The sequence below is a fragment of the Erinaceus europaeus genome, chromosome 8 (genome assembly GCF_950295315.1).
Source record: "Erinaceus europaeus chromosome 8, mEriEur2.1, whole genome shotgun sequence".
In the NCBI taxonomy this organism is placed as follows: domain Eukaryota; kingdom Metazoa; phylum Chordata; class Mammalia; order Eulipotyphla; family Erinaceidae; genus Erinaceus; species Erinaceus europaeus.
Genome location: NC_080169.1, coordinates 110,359,355 through 110,380,704, shown reverse-complemented (window position 1 = coordinate 110,380,704; position 21,350 = coordinate 110,359,355). Strand labels below are relative to the sequence as shown.

The window sequence follows — 21,350 nt, the reverse complement described above, 5'->3', positions numbered from 1 at the left end:
GTGTTGGAAGTTCTTATCATATTAATCAGGCAGAAGCAAGGAATTAAAGGGATACAAATTTGAAGAGAAGAAGCCAAACTCTCCTTCTTTGCAGATGATATTATAGTATACATAGAAAGACCTAAATAATCCAGCAAGAAGCTTTTGGAAATTATGAGATAATATAGTAAGGTGTCAGGCCACAAAATTAATATTCAAAGTCAGTGGCATTCCTTTATGCAAACACTAAGTGAAAAAAAGAAATCCACAAATTAATTTCTCCTACAGCAACTAAAACAAAATATCTAGGAGTAAACCTAACCAAAGAAGTGAAAGACTTGTATACTGAAAATTATGAGTTACTATTCAAGGAAATAGAAAAATATATTTTAAAAAAGTGGAAAATATTTCATGTTCATGGCTTGGAAGAATTAACATCATCAAAATGAATATACTACCCAGACCCATATACAAATCTTATGCTATCCCCATCAAGATCTCAAACACATTTTTTAGGAGAATAGAATAAATGCTACAAATGTTTATCTGGAACCATAAAAGACCTAGAATTGCCAAAACAATCTTGAGAAGAAAGAACAGAACTGGAGGCATCACACTTCCAGATCTCAATTTGTATTATTAGGCCATTATAATCAAAACTGCTTGGTACTGGAACATGAATAGACACAGTGATCAGTGGAATAGAACTGAGAGCCTGGACATAAGCCTCCACAGCCATGGACATCTAATCTTTGACTAACGTGCCCAGAATATTAAATGGGGACAGATGAGTCTCTTCAACAAATGGTGTTGGTAAAAATGGGTTGAAACATGCAGAAGAATGAAACTGAACCACTACATTTCAACAAACATAAAAGTAAATTCCAAGTGGATCAAGGACTTGGATGTTAGACCAGAAACTATCAAATACTTAGAGAAACATATTGACAGAAATCTTTTCCATATGAATTTTAAAGATATCTTCAATGAAAAAAATCCAATTGCAAAGAAGACTAAGGCAAGAATAAACCAATAGGACTACATAGAATTAAAAAGCTTCTGCAACCAAAATGTTCCTCCACTGATAACTGGTTAAAACATTATGGGACATATACTTAATGGAGTACTACTCAACAGTAAAAAAAGATGATTTTACATCCTTTGGGATAAAATGGGTGGAACTTGAGAACATTATACTTAGTGAAATAAGCAAAGAGGTAAAGGAAAACTACATGTTGGTCTTACTCATATGTGGAAATTAGAGAAATGACACAAAATTAAAATAAGCAACCAGAAACAACACAACCTATATTTAAATTGGAAAACTATAGTGGCTACCTAGGGGAGGGGGGAGAGCACAAACATTCGGTGGCAGGAAGATGTGAAATTCTAGTTCTATCTCTATTTAGTCATATCAACAGTATGGGAGGGGGATAGATTTAATATCTCAAGTTCCCTGACTGCCTAGACCATGGCCCTAAGTACAAACATTAGCTTTTGCCTAAACATTTAATATCTTAGATCTGTAAAATGATCAAACTCTGATAAGGGGATTAAATTGTTCATGGAGATCTAAAAATGTATCTGAAAATATAACTCTGCAAACATCTAAATCAACTATAGCTTTAGGCCAGACAGGTCAAGACCTTTTGACCTTGTAAGTATTTAAAATACAAAGAGGTTCAGATACCATTAAAAGGGTTCAAAGCATAGTGAAATCAAGTATATAAATATAGATAGTAAAGCCCCAAACTAACCTGGTTATAATTAATTATTGCTATTTTAACTCTTTCTAAGACTATAAGAAACCTCTTGCATTCTCTTTTAAGACCCTCACTTCTCCTAGTCCTGGTACATCTAGGACATTCCCATTCTTCTCATAATTCTTTCTCTATGACTCCTTACCACCATACCAACTTTGTCGACTTCAACCAAATTGCTACACTATGCTGCCACCCCACATTATACTGCTACTGAAATCCTACTGTCGACTGTAACCAGAGATAGCATCCTGAGAAGTCAACCTCACAACTCTTCAAATCTGGTGAGACCTTTCCTAACACATGCCACTACCTATATTCAAATGAGATGGAATGTCATTTAACTAAGTAACAGATACCAGATTAGGCTAGGGTTTAAGGTACTGGATACAGGTGTACATATATCCATAAATAAGGAGCAATTATATAACTTAAAGTCAAAACACTCATTAATGGTTGAAGTGCCTAAAGAAGGCATCATAAATTCTGTAATTGAGGGAGCCAGGCGGTAGCACAGTGGGTTAAGTGCAGGTGGTGTAAAGCACAAGGGCCAGTGTGAGGATCCCAGTTCGAGCCCCTGGCTCCCCACCTGCAGGGGAGTCACCTCACAGTCAGTGAAGCAGGTCTGCAGATGTCTTTCTCTCCCCCTCTCTGTCTTCCCCTTCTCTCTCCATTTCTCTCTGTCCTATCCAACAATGACAACATCAGTAACAACAACAATTATAACTACAACAACAATAAAAAGACAACAAGGGCAACAAAAAGGAAAATAAATGAATAAAATTTCAAAAAAAATTTTTTTTTAATTCTGTAATTGATTGGACTTATGTTGTGACCCCAACAGGAGTTTGGGACTATTAGCATATCAGTGGCATCAGCCTAAGGCAGGACACACAGAGAAGGGAAGATATAAAAAGAACAGAGTTGGGGGCGGAACCAAGATGGCAACTTTGGAGCCACAGCTGCCATGAGCTCCAAGAGGCAGCAGCTTGCAACCAGGAATCTGCTGGATCTGGTAGGACAATGGGCTGTCTGTAGGAGGTGAACACAGGGATCAGAGTGACACCAAAATACAATCCCATAACTCTCTCTTGGGCTGACAAGCAAAGGTCAGGGGGACAAAGGAAAATCCTTTGACTATTTCTGAGCTCATCCCCCCCACCCCAGCACCAGCCCCCAGGGGCAGCACAGCAGCTCCTAGCAGGCTCCCCACTGAGCTATTTTCTTTACCAAGATGATTCCTGGCTCACCAGGGGTGTCATTCCAAGCCTCTTCCTTTAACTTCTCTCTCTCTCTCTCTCTTTTTTAAGTGGCTGGAGCTCTATTTGAGTGACAAAATACCTGACCAATCAGAGCCTCATCCCTGCCTGGGAAAGATTGCCTGGAGGTTTTTTTTTTTTTTTTTTTGGATACTTCTTAAAATTGGCTATCTTCACTCAGGCTGCCTGCAGCCAATTGAGTGGTCCAAGATGCTGACTGACTTTTAGGGGTTTTCTACTCTATTTTATTTTATTTTTTAATTTAATTTTATTATAACTATTACTATATACACATGGCCCTTTTCCATCCACCTTCTTCAGGTTGGCCAAAATTAACCACTGTTTTTTTTTTCCATTGCTAGGTGAGTGGGTGTCCTATCCATTGGGAGAGGAACTTGTTTCTCTCTACCTCCTATCTTTACTCTCCTTTTTCCCTCTTCCTGGCTAATTAAAAACAAACAAACAACAACAACAAAAAAAAACTCTTTCCTTTCACTGCTCTTCCTTTTTTCAGATGAGATCAGGTGTGTTGTGGGTGGTATGGCCGTAGACTGCTCTTCCTTTTTTATTCTTTCTTTTCTTTAAATTTTTTTTCTCCTTCCTCCTTCTTTAGTTTTCTGAATTCACTGATACTCTCTTGTGAATTATTTAGGAGAAGAAATCTGACTTGGAGTGGACTCTATGTGTGCATTTCTTCTCTACTTCCTTTATCCTCTTTCTATCCATAGAATTTATAGTGGACAGTAGACTTGGATAATTGTCTATTCTTGATTACCCTTTTTTCCTGTCTATTTTTCTTTTGTTTGGTTGCTATTTTTTCTTGAACTGGAGATGTTGTTTGGCCAAATGGTATTGGTTGAACTTCATCAATCCTTGCTTCAGTTGCTATTGTTGTAATTTCTGAGGTTGGTGACTGCACTTGTCATAAAGGCCTTTAGTATAGTATTGTGTTTTACTCAAAACACAATAACTGAAGAACGACAGAACAGAAAAAATAAAAACCATATAAAAATGGTTAAATCAAAAGCAAATAAAAGTGCTACCACAATGAATCAGGACAGGAGCCCAGAAGAAACTCCAAATCAGTCAGAAGTAACCATAGATAAGAAAAGTATGCAAACAATAGTAAACCTAATAATCATAGAAATGAAGACAACTATGGAGGAAAGGGCTAACAGAATTAGGGAAACAACAGAGGAGAACCTCAAAGAAAATACAAGCTACCTCTAGGTAATTAGAGAACTGAAAGCTGAAATAGTGGAACTAAAAGGCCAACTAGCAGAACAAGCTAATACTATAACAGAACTGAAGAAAGAAGCTGAGGGAAGGGAAAGCAAGCTAACAGAAGCAGACAACAGAATTAGCCAGGCAGAGGATGAGCTAGAGAAAACAAATAAAGAAGTAAAAGAGCTCAAAAAGAGATTGAGGGACACTGAAAACAACAATAGAGACATATGGGATGATCTTAAAAGAAGTAACATTCTTATAATTACCTACAAGAGGAAGAAAGAGAGGAAAGGGAAGTAAATATTCTGGAGGAAATAATGGAAGAAAACATTCCAGACTAAACAACAGAAAGGACATTTAAGATTCAATAGGCCCAGAGAGACCCAAACAGAATCAACCCAGACCTGAAGACACCAAGACATATCATAGTTAAAATGAAAAGAATCAAGGAGAAAGAAAGGATCCTAAAGGCTGAAAGAAAAAAACAAAAAGTCACATACAGGGGAAAACCCATAAGACTATCTGCAGGTGGTCTGGGAGGTGCCACAGTGGCTAAGGCACTGGACTCTCATGCATGAGGACCTGAGTTTGATCCCTGGCAGCACATGTACCAGAGTGATCGCTGGTTCTTTCTCTCCTATCTTTCTCATGAATAAATAAATAAATTCTTTAAAAAAAAAACTGTACTTGTGTGACAGCAACCATCTTTTAAAAGAAAGACTATCAGGAGACTTCTCCACTCAAACTCTAAAAGCCAGACAAGAATGGCAAGATATCTATCAAGCCCTGAATGAAATAGGGTTTCAACCAGGACAATATAACCTGCTAGACTTTCATTAAACTAGATGGAGGTATCAAAAGCTTCTTAGACAGACAACAGTTAAAGGAGGCACCCATTACCAAGCCTGCCCTGAAAGAGGTACTAAAAGACCTCTTATAAACAAGAACATCACTATAAAACTTGCCATATATCAGAGCAAAAAAGAATTGTTGAATAGTGGCATTGCAATACATTCAATCCATAATATCAACAAATGTCAGTGGATTAAATTCACCCAGAGTGGGAAGATGGATCATAAAACACAACACAACCATATGATGCTTGCAAGAATCCCACCTGACCCAACAAGACAAACACAGACTTAAAGTGAAAGGATGGAACACTATCCTACAGGCTAATGGACCACAAAAAAAGGCAGGAACAGCCATTCTCATCTCTGAGACAATAGACTTTAAATTAACTAAAGTAATAAAAGATAGGCAAGGCCATTACATAATGATTAGAGGGTCAATCAACCAAGAAGACGTAACAATTATTAGCATCTATGCACCCAATGAGGGACCATCTAAATACATCAAATACATACTGAAAGAACTACAAAAATACATCAATAGTAATACAATAATAGTGGGAGACTTCAACACCCCACTCTCACACATAGACAGATCAAAGAAGCAGAGAATCAACAAAGAAACAAGAGAATTAAATGAAGAGATGGACAGACTAGACCTCCTGGACATTTTCAGAGCTCTTCACTGCCCAAAACAGGTATACACATTCTTTTCAAATCCACACAGCACATCCTCAAGGATAGACTACATGTTAGGCCACAAAGACAGTATCAACAAATTCAAGAGCACTGAAATCATCCCAAGTATCTTCTCATACCACAGTGGAATAAAGCTAACATTCAACAACAAACAGAAAATTCCTAAAAGTCACAGAATTTGGAAATTCAACAACATACTGCTTAAGAACCACTGGGTTAGAGAGGTACCCAAGCAAGAAATTCAAATGTTCCTGGAAGCAAATGAAAATGAAGACACAAGTTATCAAAATATTTGGGAAACAGCTAAAGCAGTTTTGAGAGGGAAACTGATAACCATAAGATCATGTATTGGAGAACAAGAAAAAGCTCAGATAAATGACCTTACTGCATGCCATAAGGACTTAAAGGAAGAAGAGCAAAGGAACCCTAGAGCAACAAGAAGGATGGAAATCATTAAATTTAGAACAGAAATAAACATCAAAAAAAAGAACCATCAAAAGATCAATAAATCCAAATTTTGGTTCTTTGAAAAATTAAACAATATTAACATACCCCTAGGAAGACTCACTAAACAAAAAAAAAGGAGAATACCCAAATAAATACAATTGTAAATGATAGAGGAGCTATCACAACTGACACCACAGAAATCCAGAAAATTATGTGAGACTTCTACAAGGAACTATATGCCACCAAGGTAGAGAATCTGGAAGAAATGGAAGAATTCCTGGAAACATATACCCTTCCAAAACTGAACCAAGAAGAAGTATAAAACCTCAATGCACCAATCACAGACAACTAAATTGAAACAGTTATTAAGAATTTTCCCAATAACAAAAGTTCTGGACCAGGTGGCTTCATAAACAAATTCTACAAAACTTTCAGGAAACAGCTAATACCTATACTTCTAAAGCTCTGCCACAAGATAGAAGAAACAGGAACACTCCCTTCCACCTTCTGTGAAGCCAACATCACACTGATACCAAAAGCAGATAGGGACACAACAAAAAAGAAAATTACAGACCAATATCTCTGATGAACATAGATGACAAAATATTAAACAAGATCCTGGACAACTGGATACATCAGTATATCAAAAAGATTGTTCATCACGACCAAATGGGATTTATCCCAGGAATGCAAGGCTGGTTCAACATACATAAGTCAATGTCATTCACCACATCAATAAAATCAAAACCAAACAGCACATGATTATTTCAATGGATGCAGAGAAAGGCTTTGACAAAATGCAACACCCATTCATGCTCAAAATACTACAAAAATGGGAAATTCCTCAAGATAGTAGAGGGCATATATAGCAGACCTACAGCCAACATCATACTCAATGGACAGAAGCTGAAAGCATCCCCCTCAGATCAGGGACTAGAGAGGACTGTCCACTATCACCATTACTCTTCAACATACTATTGGAAATTCTTGTCATAGCAATCATGCAAGAGAAAGAAATCAAAGGAATACAGATTGGAAGGGAAGAAATCAAGCTCTCACTGTTTGCAAATGATATGATAGTATAAATAGAAAAACCTAAGGAATCCAGCAGAAAACTACTGGAAGTTATTAGGCAATATAGCAAGGTGTCAGGCTACAAAATAAGTGCACAAAAATCAGTGCCATTTCTTTATGCAAACACTTAATCTGAAGAAGAAAACATCCAGAAATCACTCACATTCACTGTGCAGCAAAATCAGTAAAATACCTAGGAATAGAGCTGACCAAAGAAGTGACAAAGTTGTATACTGAAAACTATGAGTCATTATTCAAGGAAATAGAAAATGATACCAAGAAATGGAAAGACAACCCACGCACATAGACTGGAAGAATAAATATAATCAAAATGAATATTCTCCTCAGAGCCATATACAAACTTAATGCAATACCCATCAAAGTTCCACCAAGTTTCTTTAAGAGAATAGAACAAAAACTACAATCATTTATCTGGAACCAGAAAGCACCTAGAACTGCCAAAACCGTCTTGAGAAAAAAAACAGAAATGGAAGCATCACACTCCCAAATCTCAAAATATATTATAAGGCCATCATCATCAAAACAGCTTGGTACTGGAACAAAAATAGGCACACAGACCAGTGGAACAGAATTGAAAGCCCAGAACTAAACCCCCATATCTATGGACATCTAATATTTGATAAGAGGGCCCAAAGTATTACATGGAGGAAGGAGTCTCTCTTCAATAAATGGTTCTGGGAAAACTGGGTTGAAACATTCAGAAGAATGAAACTGAAACACCTTATGTCACCAGAAACAAAAATCAACACCAAATGGATAAAGGACCTGGATGTTATACCAGAAACTATCAAATACTTAGAGTAAAACATTGGAGGAACACTTTCCCACCTAAACCTCAAGGATATCTTTGATGATACAAAACCAATTGCAAGGGAGACTAAATCAGAAACAAATCAGTGGTACTATATCAAATTGAAAAGCTTCTGCACAGCCAAAGAAACTATCACACAAACAAGGAGACCCCACACAGAATGGGAGAAAATCGTCACATACCATACATCAGACAAGAGACTAATCACCAAAATATACAAAGAGCTCAGCAAACTTAGCAACAAAAAAGCAAATGAGCCCATTCAAAAATGGGTAGAGGATATGAACAGAACATTCAGTACAGAAGAGATTCAAAAGACTAAAAAATACATGAAAATTGTTCCAGGTCACTGATTGTCAGAGAAATGCAAATAAAAACAACATTGAGATACCACATCACTCCTGTGATAATGGCATACATCAAAAAGGACAGCAGCAACAAATGCTGGAGAGGCTGTGGGGATAGAGGAACCCTTCTGCACTGCTGGTGGGAATGTAAATTGGTCCAGCCTCTGTGGAGAGCAGTCTGGAGAACTCTCAGAAGGCTAGACATGGACCTTCCATATGACCCAGTAATTTCTCTCCTGAGCATATACCCCAAGGCCTCCATAACACACAACTAAAAAGATTTGTGTACACCTGTGTTCATAGCAGCACAATTTGTAATAGCTAAAACCTGGAAGCAATGCAGGTGCCCAACAACAGATGCATGGCTGAAAAAGCTGTGGTATATATACACAATGGAATACTATGCAGTTATTAATAACAATAAATCCACCTTCTCTGACCCATCTTGGTCAGAGCTAGAAGGAATTATGTTAAGTGAGCTAAGTCAGAAAGATAAAGATGAGTATGGGATGATCCCACTCATCAACAGAAGTAGAAACAGAAGAACAGAAAGTGAAACTAAAAGCAGGATCTGACTTAGGGCAACAAAGTAAAACCCTGGTGTGAGGATGAGGGTGAATATTAGGCATCCTGGAGCAGTGGGGGGATGGGGTGGGGGTGGGTGCATGAGATGGGACACAGTCTTTTGGTGGTGGGAATGGTGTGTATTATGTACACTCCTATTAATTTGTAGTGATATAAATCGCTATTTAATTAATTTGAGAGGGTGTCATGAAACTGTGTGGTTGAGCTTGGCAGGGCTTGACCTGAGGAGTGCATCTGTCCTATCAGTCTCTCTTACTACCAAGCGGTTGAGCAAAGAGAGACAGGAATAACCCCAACAGTTTGCCTCATATTATCAAACTCCCTGCCTCACAAAGCACCCCACATTCCTGATACTATGGCCATTAGATAAAAAGAAAGGGGGAGATGTCAGGAAATTGTTAAGCCAGGTCCCCCTGCTCCACCCTACATTCCTGATACTATGGCCTATCTATGTAATCATTGTTTTGCCTGAAAGATCCATACCCATTCCATTCCTTTGATCTATCTTTCAAGACCCTCCCTTTCTCCAGGGTATATTAATCCAACCAGTTAAAACCCTCACAACAGTTGCTAAGGAAGTTTCTACCTTCCCAGTGCCCTTTTGCCTTTCTCCACCCCTTTCCTATCCATTTGCATTTCCGACTTGTCACTTCCAGGTCTGGCCTTTAAAAGCGTTGCTCTCTGATCAATAAAGACATTGCATTGCCTACCCCACCACGAGCTTGGTTCCTGAATCATCTATCTCCCACATCGCTGAGTAAGTAGCAGCTCAGGCTGGTTCCAGTCGAGTTCTCTTCAACCCAGAGAGTATGTGCCTGGGAAGAGACACCCCCATGCTAGCCCGGCAAGAGAGGGAAATTTCATTGTATGTCTCAATTTCTAAAGCACAGACTGAATCTTTTCAATACATAGGCTGAGTCTTTGATATGTTGACTCTCTCAAAAGCCTAGACCAGGGAGAACAGAAGCAACTGGTGGCACAGTTATACACAAATAATGTCAAAGGACATAAATTATGGTGATGTTGTATATTATACAGCAAATCTTAACAAAGGGAAATTTCAAAGTTAACCCAATTACCAAATAATGTGGCTATAACAATAACTATCTATTGTCTTCTTGAATCCTGAGACTGCAGGAACCTCACATTTCCACTATAGAACCTGTATTTCCCCCAGTCCTAGAAACTTGGGGGAGGTGCACTTTCCTGCATGTTTCTCTCAATTCATACCAAATAATATTGCATCCGCCAATCCCAGCCTAATCAAAGCAATGAGTACTACCTCCGCATGCTTCACTTCAGATTGTGTCCAGAGACATCAGGTGTGGAATGACAACCCTTCAGCTTCATTACTCAGGTGAGGCCTTTCCTTTCATAGTACTCTCTAATTCCACTCCAGGTGGTTTACTTCCTAACAAAGTCCCAAAACCTAGATATAGACTAGGTCCCGTGAGATAGACCATATGTTCACACGTATACATAAACTAGGGCAAAATATATACTTGAAAGCAAAGGTGCACAATAGTCTGTAGTGAGTAACCCCCAACACTTCATCTGCACAACTCCAACCTTTAGGTCCATGATTGTTCAACAATTTGTTTGGCTTTGTATGCTAACTCTCTTTTTAGCCACTAGGTTCCAGATGCCAGCCTGATGCCAACCAGATTTCCCTTGAGAGACAACCCCACCAATATATCCTGGAGTTCCACTTTCCAAGAGTCCCACCCTACTAGGGAAAGAGAGAGGCAGGCTGGGAATATGGATTGATCTGTCAACACCCATGTTCAGCAGGGAAGCAATTACAGAAGCCAGATCTTCCACCTTCTGCATCCCACAATGACCTTGGGTCCATACTCCCAGAGGGATAAAGAAAAGGAAAGCTATCAGGGGGGGATGGGATAGGGAGATCTGGTGGTGGGAACTGTGTGGAGTTGTGCCCCTCTTATCCTATGGTTTTGTTAATGTCTCCTTTCTAAAATAATTTTTTTAAAAAAGCACAGACTTGGAGTAGGTGACCCTTTTTGGCTATTGCTTCATCTTAACAGAGTTGCTCCAGGTATCTGCCATGGCTACTTCTCCTGGGAACTGAATGTGTGTGACTTTGCTAGCAGGTAAACTTTTAGACTCTTCTACAACCATGAGCAAACTTTTCCTCAGCTGATAATTGTTTATCTTATGGGACTAAACTTTTGATAACTATACTTAGACTTTATGGACCTAGCATACTCTTAACCCCTGATGATAACTGCTTATTTTGTGTATCTATATATGTCCCATGCTTTTGTAATGCCCTAATAAATCTTGTATTGTGTAAATCCATTCACAGCACCCTGCTGTGACTCCTTAAGTGCCTTTTTAAGTTTCAAGTTACAGCACAGCTCCAAGTCCCCCCTTTTAAATTAAAATTACAACAGACTTAGAGCAAATTAGGAGGACAGCCTAGCAAAAAGACTCAAAGAAGACATATCCCCATATCCCCAAAACCTAACTCTGGCTGGGCTCAACAAATTATACTGAATGCCTAAACAACTGAGGGAAAATCTAAGATCATCATGTAAAGAGAGGACTACAAAAGTCAGATAAGGGCAAGAGACTGGCCCACTTAATAATGGACTGTTTGGTCAATATCACCTGATCATCTGGGGCCCTAGTTTGGTAATCCTTGGATTCCCATATAGATATGATGGGCCTAGACCTCTAAATGGTCCCTCTCTCCACTACCACTGATCACTTCTATAAGGAACAGCATCTTGTGGGCCCTCCAAGGACCTTGGCTCTACCATAAAGTAATGACAGTGGAGATAGCCCCAGTCTCCAAAGGGAGGCAGGGGGTATCCTGCCCTCCCACTCAAAAAAGTCTAGTATTGAAATGAATGCAGCCTGCAGTATTCCTCAGATGTGACCATGAGCTATAAGCTCAGACCAATAGTGACTTAGAAGTTACACAGGCTCTGGTGTCAAATAGATATATAGGCCCTGGAGCAGACGGATGGAGTTAAATAATTCATCTAGCCACAGATTTTTTTAAATAATGGGAGCTACTCTCTTCCCTAATTCAACTTTATATCCCTTTGTCTACTCTGACACCATTCTCTCAGGCAATATTCTTATCCAACCTCAGACTAACTACCAAACATAAGCAAAACTAACATAGTTGCAAGCTCCCAGGAACGTGCCTTAAATGGCTTTCCTAGCTTTCCTCTAGCCTAAAATCCCTTATCTTATCTGCTCTAATCCTACTTTTTAGTTCCTGTTTGTTATCCATCTTGTTTCAACTTAGGTCATGCCACCCTTCCAGACACCAAGTTACAGAAGCTACCATGACTCTATACCAACTTCTCTGGGCAGATGACCTCACCAATGTGTTCTGGACCCTCGAATCTTCAGAGTTCTGGTCCACTAGGGAAATACAGAAACAGGCTGATGGTATGAATCAACCTGTCAACGCCCATGTTCAGTGGAGAAGCAAGTACAGAAGCCAGAACACCTACCTTCTGATCTCCATAAACAACCTTGATCCATACTACCAGCAAGGGATAGGATGAAGATAAGAGGACTTTGCACTCCAGATCCATCAACACCCAGAGAGAGAGAGAGAAGGAAAAGGGGAGGGAAATATGGAGGTAGTTATGATTTCATGAGTGATTTAGAGAGAAAGAGAGAATTGAATCAGGAAAAGAAGGGGCAACATTGTATAAATGTGGAAAGATAGTTATAGAGAAGATGGTTGACCCATGTCTACAAATTTAGGGGAACTGTGGTGGATTGCAGTGGGAAGAGTGAAGATTAAGAACTCTGGTGGTGGAAATGGTGTGTATTCAAATCCCTGTCAACATGTAATTCTGTAATATAAAAGTAAATAAATAAATAAAATTAGAAATCTTCTGCACAGCAAAAGAAATCACCACCCAAACAAAGAGACCTCTCACAGAAAGGGAGAAGATGTTTACATGCCATATATCAGACAAGAGCCTATGAATCAAAATATATAGAGCTTGCTAAACTCAACAACAAGAAAACAAATGACCCCATCCAAAAATGGGAAGAGGACATGAACAGAATATTCATCACAGAAGAGATCCAAAAAGCCAAGAAACATTTGAAAAAACGCTCCAAGTCATTAATTGTCAGAGAAATGCAAATAAAGACAGCAGTGAGATACTACTTCCCTCCTGTGAGAATGCCATACATCAGAAAAGATAGCAGCAACAAATGCTGAAGAGGTTGTGGGGTCAAAGGAACTCTCCTTCACTGCTGGTGGGAATGTCAGTGGGTCCAACCCCATGGAGAGCAGTCTGGAGAACTCTCAGAAGACTATAAATGGACCTACACTATGGCCCTACAATTCCTCTCCTGGGCATATATGCTAAGGAACCCAACACATCCATCCAGAAAGATTTGTATATACCCATGTTCATAGCAGCACAATTTGTAATAGCCAAAACCTGGAAGCAACCCAGGTGTCCAACAACAGATGAGGGGTTGAGCAAGTTGTGGTATATATATACACAATGGAATACTACTCAACTATTAAAAATGGTGATTTCACTGTTTTCAGCCTATCTTGGATGGAACTTGAAGAAATAATGTTAAATGAAATAAGTCAGAAGCAGAAGGGTGAATATGGCATGATCTTACTCACAGGCAGAAGTTGAAAAACAAGATCAGAAGAGAAAACACTAAGCAGAACTTGGAATGAAGAAAAAAAAAAGGTAATAAATACAAATAAAACTATTACTGAAGTCACAAAAAAAACATATTTATTTATTATTAAGAAAGAGAGTCCCAACAAAGTCTCAAAACCTAAATATAGATCAGGTCCCATGAGATAGAGCATATGTTCACATGTATCCATAAATTAAGGCAAAATATATACCTGACAGCAAAAGTACACAATAGTCTACAGTGAGTCAGTATGAATTTCATAATGAAATAGTATATACTTAGTCTTAGATACCCTCCTCACCTATTTCCTAATATACTTCCCTCACTCACTTCCAAGCTATCCTTATCAAAGCAAGGACTACAAAAGCTTAATAAGGGCAAGAGACTGGCATACTGTAACGATGACTCTTTAGTTACTATCAGGCCACCCTATCAGCTGGGGCCCTAGTCAGGGAGTCCTGAGATTCCAAAGCAGACATAATGGGCCTAGACCTCAAATAAACCCCTCTCTCCATTGTTACCAGTCATCTATATCAGGAACAACAAAACAGACCCCTTTGTGAACCCCCAAAAGACATTACCCTCAACTTGGATCAACAATGGTAGAGAATGTTCCACCTTCTGAAGGGAGGCTGGACAACATACTCTATGCTACACCTGAGGAAGATGGGTACTGATATTGGGGCAGCATGGAATGTTCCTACTGATGACCACAAAATATGAGGTCAGACCTACAGGGATGCAGAGGTCACATAAGCTCCTAAGCTAAACATGGGCCCCGGACCAAATCAAATCGATGGGGTTTACAGTCAACAATATTTGTACCCTTTTCACATATTTTGGAGCTACTTTTTTCCCAGATCCAGCTTTCTGGTCCTTTTTCCAACCATGACATCATCTCTCCAGACAATAACTAGGATCCACCTGCATATCAGATTTCAGACTAAGGTGGAAAAAAATCTAGTATAGCCACAGATCCTTTGGAATATAACTAAAATATGCCTACTAGCTATCTACAAAATGGAGATTCCCCCCCCAACTCTTCATCTGCACTACTCCAGCCTTTAAGTTAATGATTAGTCAACAACTTTTTTGGCTTTATGTATTAACTCTCTTGTCAGCCACCAGATTCCAGATGTTAGCATGATGCCAACCAGACTTCCCTGGACAGATGACCCCACCAATGTGTCCTGGAATTCTGATGCCCCGAACCCTTCCCCACTAGGGAAAGAGAGAGGCAAGTTAGGAGTTTTGATCAACCTATCAACGCCCATGTTCAGGGGGGAAGCAATTACAGAAGCCAGACCTTACCTTCTGCACCCCACAATTACCTTGGGTCCATACTCCCAGAGGGTTAAAGAATAAGAAAGCTGTTTATGGGATAGTATGTGAGTATGTTCCTACTTTGATTTCCTATTCCATTTTAAAATACTTAAGTTAAAAAAATTACATTATAGTGAAAAAAAAAGAATAGGAAAGCTATCAAGGGGGGGGATGGGATACAGAGTTGTGGTGGTGGGAATTGTGTGGAGTTGTACCCCTCTTATACTATGGTTTTGTCAGTGTTTCCTTTTAATAAATAATAATAATAATAAAAGAAATAAAGAGAGAACCAGAGCACCACTCTGACATATGTACAGTTGGAAATTTAACTAAGGGCCTCATGCTCTAGGGTCCAACAGTTTATCCACTGATACCCCAAAGAGCACTTGACCTTTATCTTCTCTGTGTTCTTTATACTAGAAAATTCCTGCACTAAAAATACTTGCATCAATGAAATTCTTAAAGCTGTTTCTTAAACAGTATGGTAATTTTTGACCCATTATATTCATTTAATTGAAACTAATCAGGTTTAATTAAATATTTGTGTAGGAGTATAAATTTTTACCATCTGAAACAATGATTAGTTGACAAGTTGCATTTCTCAAAGGCACAAAGCCATGCTATTGATAAAGTGAAAAAGTAAACTAGGACTCAATAAGATTATTTTTGTGTTTTTTTATCTTTTTATAGCATTTACTTATTTATTTTATTTATTTACTTTTTATTTATAAAAATGAAAAATTGAAAAAAAGATAGGATAAGAGGGGTACAACTCCACACAATTCCCATCACCAGATCTCTAGATCCCATCCCCTCCCCTGATAGCTTTCTTATTCTTTAACCTTCTGAGAGTATGGACCCAAGGTCATTGTGGGATGCAGAAGGTGAAAGGTCTGGCTTCTGTAATTGCCTCCCCACTGAACATGGGCATTGACAGATCTATCCATACTCCCAGCCTGCCTCTCTTTTTCCCTAGTAGGGTGGGACTCTGGGGAAGTAGAGCTCCAAGACACATTGGTGGGGTTGTCTGTCCGTGGAAGTCTGGTGGACATCATGTTAGCATCTGGAGCCTGGTGGCTGAAAAGAGAGTTAACATACAAAGCCAAACAAATTGTTGAACAATCATGAACCTAAGGGCTGCAATCGTGCAGATGAAGAGTTGGGGGGTCCTCCATTTTGTAGATAGCTAGTAGGCATATTTTAGTTATATTCCAAAGGATATGTGGCTATACCAGGTTTTTTTTCAGAGCATGAAATCTGATATGCAGGTGGATCCACATTATTGTCTGGGGACATGATGTCATGGCTGGAAAAGGAACATAAAGCTGGGTAGGGAAGAGAGGCTCACTAATATGGGAAAGGGTTATAAATATTGTTGACTATAAACCCCATTGATTTGATTTTGTCTGGGGCCCATATATTGCTTAGGAGCCTATGTAACTTCTGCATCCCTGTAGATCTGAGCTTACGTTGACCAGGGACTTGAACCTGAGTCCTTTCACATTGTAGCATGTGTACTCAACCAGGTGCACTACCACCCACTCCAGCATTTATTTACTTTACTTTTTTAAAGAGACTAGAGATGGAGTGACATCAAAGCCCCATGCCACCATCTATGGTGCTTTCCATGATTAAACTCAGGGTCTCAATATGGAAGGCATGTGTTCTACCCACAGTGTAACTTTCTGAGCCTTGTGGAACATTTATAGATTTTTAAAAAAATGACAAAGAGACTAAGATAAGCCAGGATTCAGAGTGATCATAATAATTCTTTCTTTACTTTCTTGTTTTCTATCTTCTTTATTGTTGTTAAACACATATTTTGCCTTGTCACTCAGTCAGTAGTGACTCAGAGACCACAAATTCCTCAACTTATAGCCATCTGCTTGTTCTAAACACAACATTTAATTTTTCCCACAGAAATTTTTTTTTAATTGGGTTGGAGTGCTATTACTCATGTTTGGTTTATTATATATGTACATATGTTATGCATGTATGTTCTGTGTGGATTTGCATATACATCTTGAACACTTTTATACTCTTTGAGAAGGAAATCATATTATTTGTAGCAGAAAATATATGCAATAGTATCTCTTGGGTAGAGCTTTGGCAACCTAGTTGTGTTAAGTTGGCTTTACCCCAGAAAACAAATATTACAATAAAACAATTCAAAAAAATCTTCATAGACTATATGGGATTTCTGGTAAAGAAAAGAACATCAATATTTGAAGGTTGGTGATTGTGCATGGACAATGGGAGCAGGAGGGGAGGAAAAGAGGGACTCAAGCAGAACCCTGGCACAACATTCCCAGATGGCATCACATTTGTAATCACTTCAAATCCATATGGCAGATTTAAAGGAGCCACATGTCTTTAAAATAAAAAAAGAAAGGAAGGGAGAAAGAAAGAAAGGAAGGAAGGAAGGAAGGAAGGAAGGAAGGAAGGAAGGAAGGAAAGAAGGAGAGAAAGAAACTCTAGACTGCTCTTTAGAGGTGTAGAAGACACAGGCTCTGAGGAAGCTCCAAGGAATCCTCCAGAGGAACTCTTAAATGGAACTTAATATCTTTGTAGCATCAGGGAAGCATATCAAATTCTAAGGTGTCCAGCTGCCATAGAAACCCTGGTGATTTGGGTCAGACTATCCATTAAGCAAGAAAAATTACTTTAACCTCATAGAAGAGTTCTTTCTGGAATTAGTCTGGGGAAAGAAAGGGGACACCATTTCGTGTTCCCCTAAGACTAGGTCTCTGTTTCAGGGACATCAGGCACCATAATACTGTGTAATCTAATAGCACCTCATTTCCCTCCATAACTCACATACAAAACAGCCAAGCACCACCTATAGTCCATAACAGAAGTCAAAATAGGTGGATAAAACTAAGATAACAGTGGTTGTGAAAAAACCATGGTGAAGACCTAAAATGATGCAAATCCAGAAGAGATATTTGAGAAAGTTTAGGGAATGTATTATCAGGAAATGTGAAGAAATATAAAGTGTTCAATTTAATGGGAAAAATGGATTAGGAAAAATATCCAGGAGTGGGGTAGATAGCACAATGGTTATGCAAAGATATTATTATGCCTGAAGCTCCAAAGTCCCAGTTTCAATTCCATGCACCACCATAAACCACAGCTGAACAGTGCTCTGGTAGAAAGAAATAGAGAAAGAAAGAAAGAAAGAAAGAAAGAAAGAAAGAAAGAAAGGGAAATAAAGAAAGAAATGGAAAGGAAGGAAGAGAGAAATTCATGATTCAAAGATTCACTTGATGAGAAATGGAAAACTTGAAATCAGAATTACAAAGTATAAAGAATACTTCAAATGCATTCCAATCTCAAATAGCAAGTCAAGAAAGAAATATACCCCTACCCATGTAGAAGAAAGAACATTAGAGAAAGGGATAGATAGCATAATGGTTATGTAAAGAGACGCTCATGCCTGAGACTCTAAAGTCCCAGGTTCAATCCCCTGCATCATGTAAAACAAGGTAAGAAAAGAAAGAACATTAGAAACAGAAGACAGCCTGGCCACAGTCCTTGAATTCAAGGTATAAGGAGAAAAAAATAATATTCAGGAAAAATGAAGCAACTCTTTAAGAAATTGAAGACTTATCAGAAAAACAAAGAGCAGATTTAAAGAGATCTCAGAATGAAATGAGGGAATAAAGGAAACAGAAACCATATCCAAAGAAATAATAGCAGAAAACTTTCCAAATGTGAGGTGTGGTAAGGATATAAATGCTCAGGAAGCAGAGAAAACTCCCAGATTCCTAAACCCAAATAGACCTACACCAAGTAACATCATTGTGAAACTATCAAAAGTCAAGGAAATAGAAAAAAATTACAAGCTTCCAGGGTAAATAAGAAAGTGACTTATAAAAGCAGCATGGTCAGATTCACACCAGACTTATCTTCAGGAACCATGGAGGCCAGGAGAGAGTGGAGTGATGTATTCAAGGTTTTAAAAGACAAAAACATACCGGGTGGTGGTAGATAGCATAATGGTTATGCAAAGAGACTTTCATGCCTGAGGCTCTCAAGTCCCAGGTTCAATCCCCTACACCGCCATAAGCCAGAACTGAGCAGTGCTCTGGTAAAAAAAAGAACTTAAAAAAAAAGAGAGAGAGAGACAAAAACAGTCACACATAATTTAGCTTGTAAGACTATCACTCAAGTATTAAGGATCAATCAAAATAGTACTGAACATTTAAAAAAAAAACTAATGGAGTTTGCCATTACCAGACGTGCCTTGCAAGAGTTACTGGAAGGAGTCACAGAGAATGAAACAGGAACAATAAGATGGCACACAGTAAAACACACCCAGAAACACTAGTCATAGAAATATGAAACAACCTTAAGGCCCTGTGTGTTAGCACACTGGGTTAAGCACATGCATTACCCTGCTCAAGATATATGAGACAATTTTAAAATATAAAATGGAAGAAAGAAATGAATAGATGTTGTTCAAGCAAAGAATGGTAAAATTTTTTTAAAAGCGTTAGACTATCTTAGATTTGTTTTTATATAATACTTATATATAAATTATATGTATAATACTTTTATGTATATAACATTTATATTTAAGTCCTCTATCTTTTAAAATGATGTAACTTTCTCTAGTATTTTTTTCCTTTATTGGGGGATTAATGTTCTACATTTGACAGAGAATACAATAATTTGTACATGCATAACATTTCTCAGTTTTCCACATAACATACAACCCCCACTAGGTCTTCTGTCATTCTTTTCCAGGACCTGTACTCTCCCTCCCACACACCTCAGAGACTTTTATTTTGGTGCAATACAGCAACTCCAGTTCAGGTTCTACTTGTGTTTTCTCTTCTGATCTTGTTTTTCAGCTTCTGCCTGTGAGATCATCCCATATTCATCCTTCTGTTTATGACTTATTTCACTTACATGATTTCTTCAAGCTCTATCCAAAATGGGTTGAAAATGGTGAAATCACCATTTTTAATAGCTGAGTAGTATTCCATTGTGTATATATACCACAGCTTGCTCAGCCACTCATCTGTTGTTAGACACCTGGGTTGCTTTCTGTAGTACTTTTTAATCTTTCATACATCTTTTTCTTTGCTTTTCTTATCTTACTTATCATATATAACAACTTGAGACTCTTTAATTTGGTGTTTGTATTCAAGGATTTGTATTTGTATAGCTTGTATCTGTTACCAAATGACGTGCAAGACAACTACCAGATGGTTCCACTTATCTGGACAACATAAGGAACTGAAACACATGAACATACTAAAGAGGAAAAAAAAACAGTCAAACTTTGTGAAAACTATGATGTTTATCCTTACTGGGGTTGGAGGGGTGGAAGGAGAACCAGCTTCTCTTCTATGTTGAAACTCTCACTTAAATGTAATGTATAAATTGATTTTTTTTTTTTTGAGCAAGAAAGGAACTTGTTGGACCCAGGAGTTCAGTTTAAGTAGAGTGTGGTGATGATGTCTGATGTTATAGGATCATGTCATCATCATCAACTTGAAACATCCTCATTTCCAGGGAAAAATATTCTAAGCATGTTTTCCTGCCTTTTTTTTAGCAGCTGGTCGCAGCCCTTTTTGAGTGGACCAGAGAAGAGGCAATCTTGCGTTTCTCTAAAAAAGGGTGTGATTTGTCAACTTGTTAACTTGTCTTGGCTTCTTCCAACACTATTTGCCAATCCAAATTTTAGATAGCAAAACCTCAGAAGGTAAAATGAAGTAGTTTCACAGTCAGGATTAGTTTAGTGTTAAAGCACAGGATTTGCATGTGTGAGACTCCAAGTTGCATGTATGGCACCATAAGGCCAGAGCTGATTTTTTTCTCTCTCTCTCCTTTTTGATATTTTATTTATTTATTTTTGTATAGAGATATAGATAGAGAGAGACGGAAGAAATATGAATGGAGAGAGAAAGAAAGACAACTGTAGCACTGCTTCACTGATTGTGAAGCTTCCCTCCTGTCAGTGGGAACTAGGTGCTTGAACTCAGGTTCTTGTACACTATAATGTGTGTGCTTAACCAGATGTTCCACCCACCTACCCAACCCCCAGAGCTGGTTACTCTATCTCATTCCTATTCCTCCTCATAAAGCAAAAAGTGTAGATAAACAAATCATTGCTTAGGAATACTCATATCAAATGTCCATAACTATAGATTTACTATCTCTTCCAATAGCAGAAAGATTATGCTTCCAGTAAGCTACCTGTGTATGCCTCAAACATAGGTTAGTGGGCAACATCTATGAATAGCCACAGCTCCTGGACATTTAATATCTTAACCTTTGATACAGAAGGGATT

General features: G+C 38.4%; 1 protein-coding gene across 3 annotated transcripts in view; it reads right to left on the bottom strand.

Moving 5' to 3' along the window:
• Positions 1-21,350, bottom strand: part of AKR1D1 (aldo-keto reductase family 1 member D1) — a 233,224-nt gene that overhangs the window by 186,144 nt on the left and 25,730 nt on the right. The gene's annotated exons all lie outside the window — the stretch shown is intronic.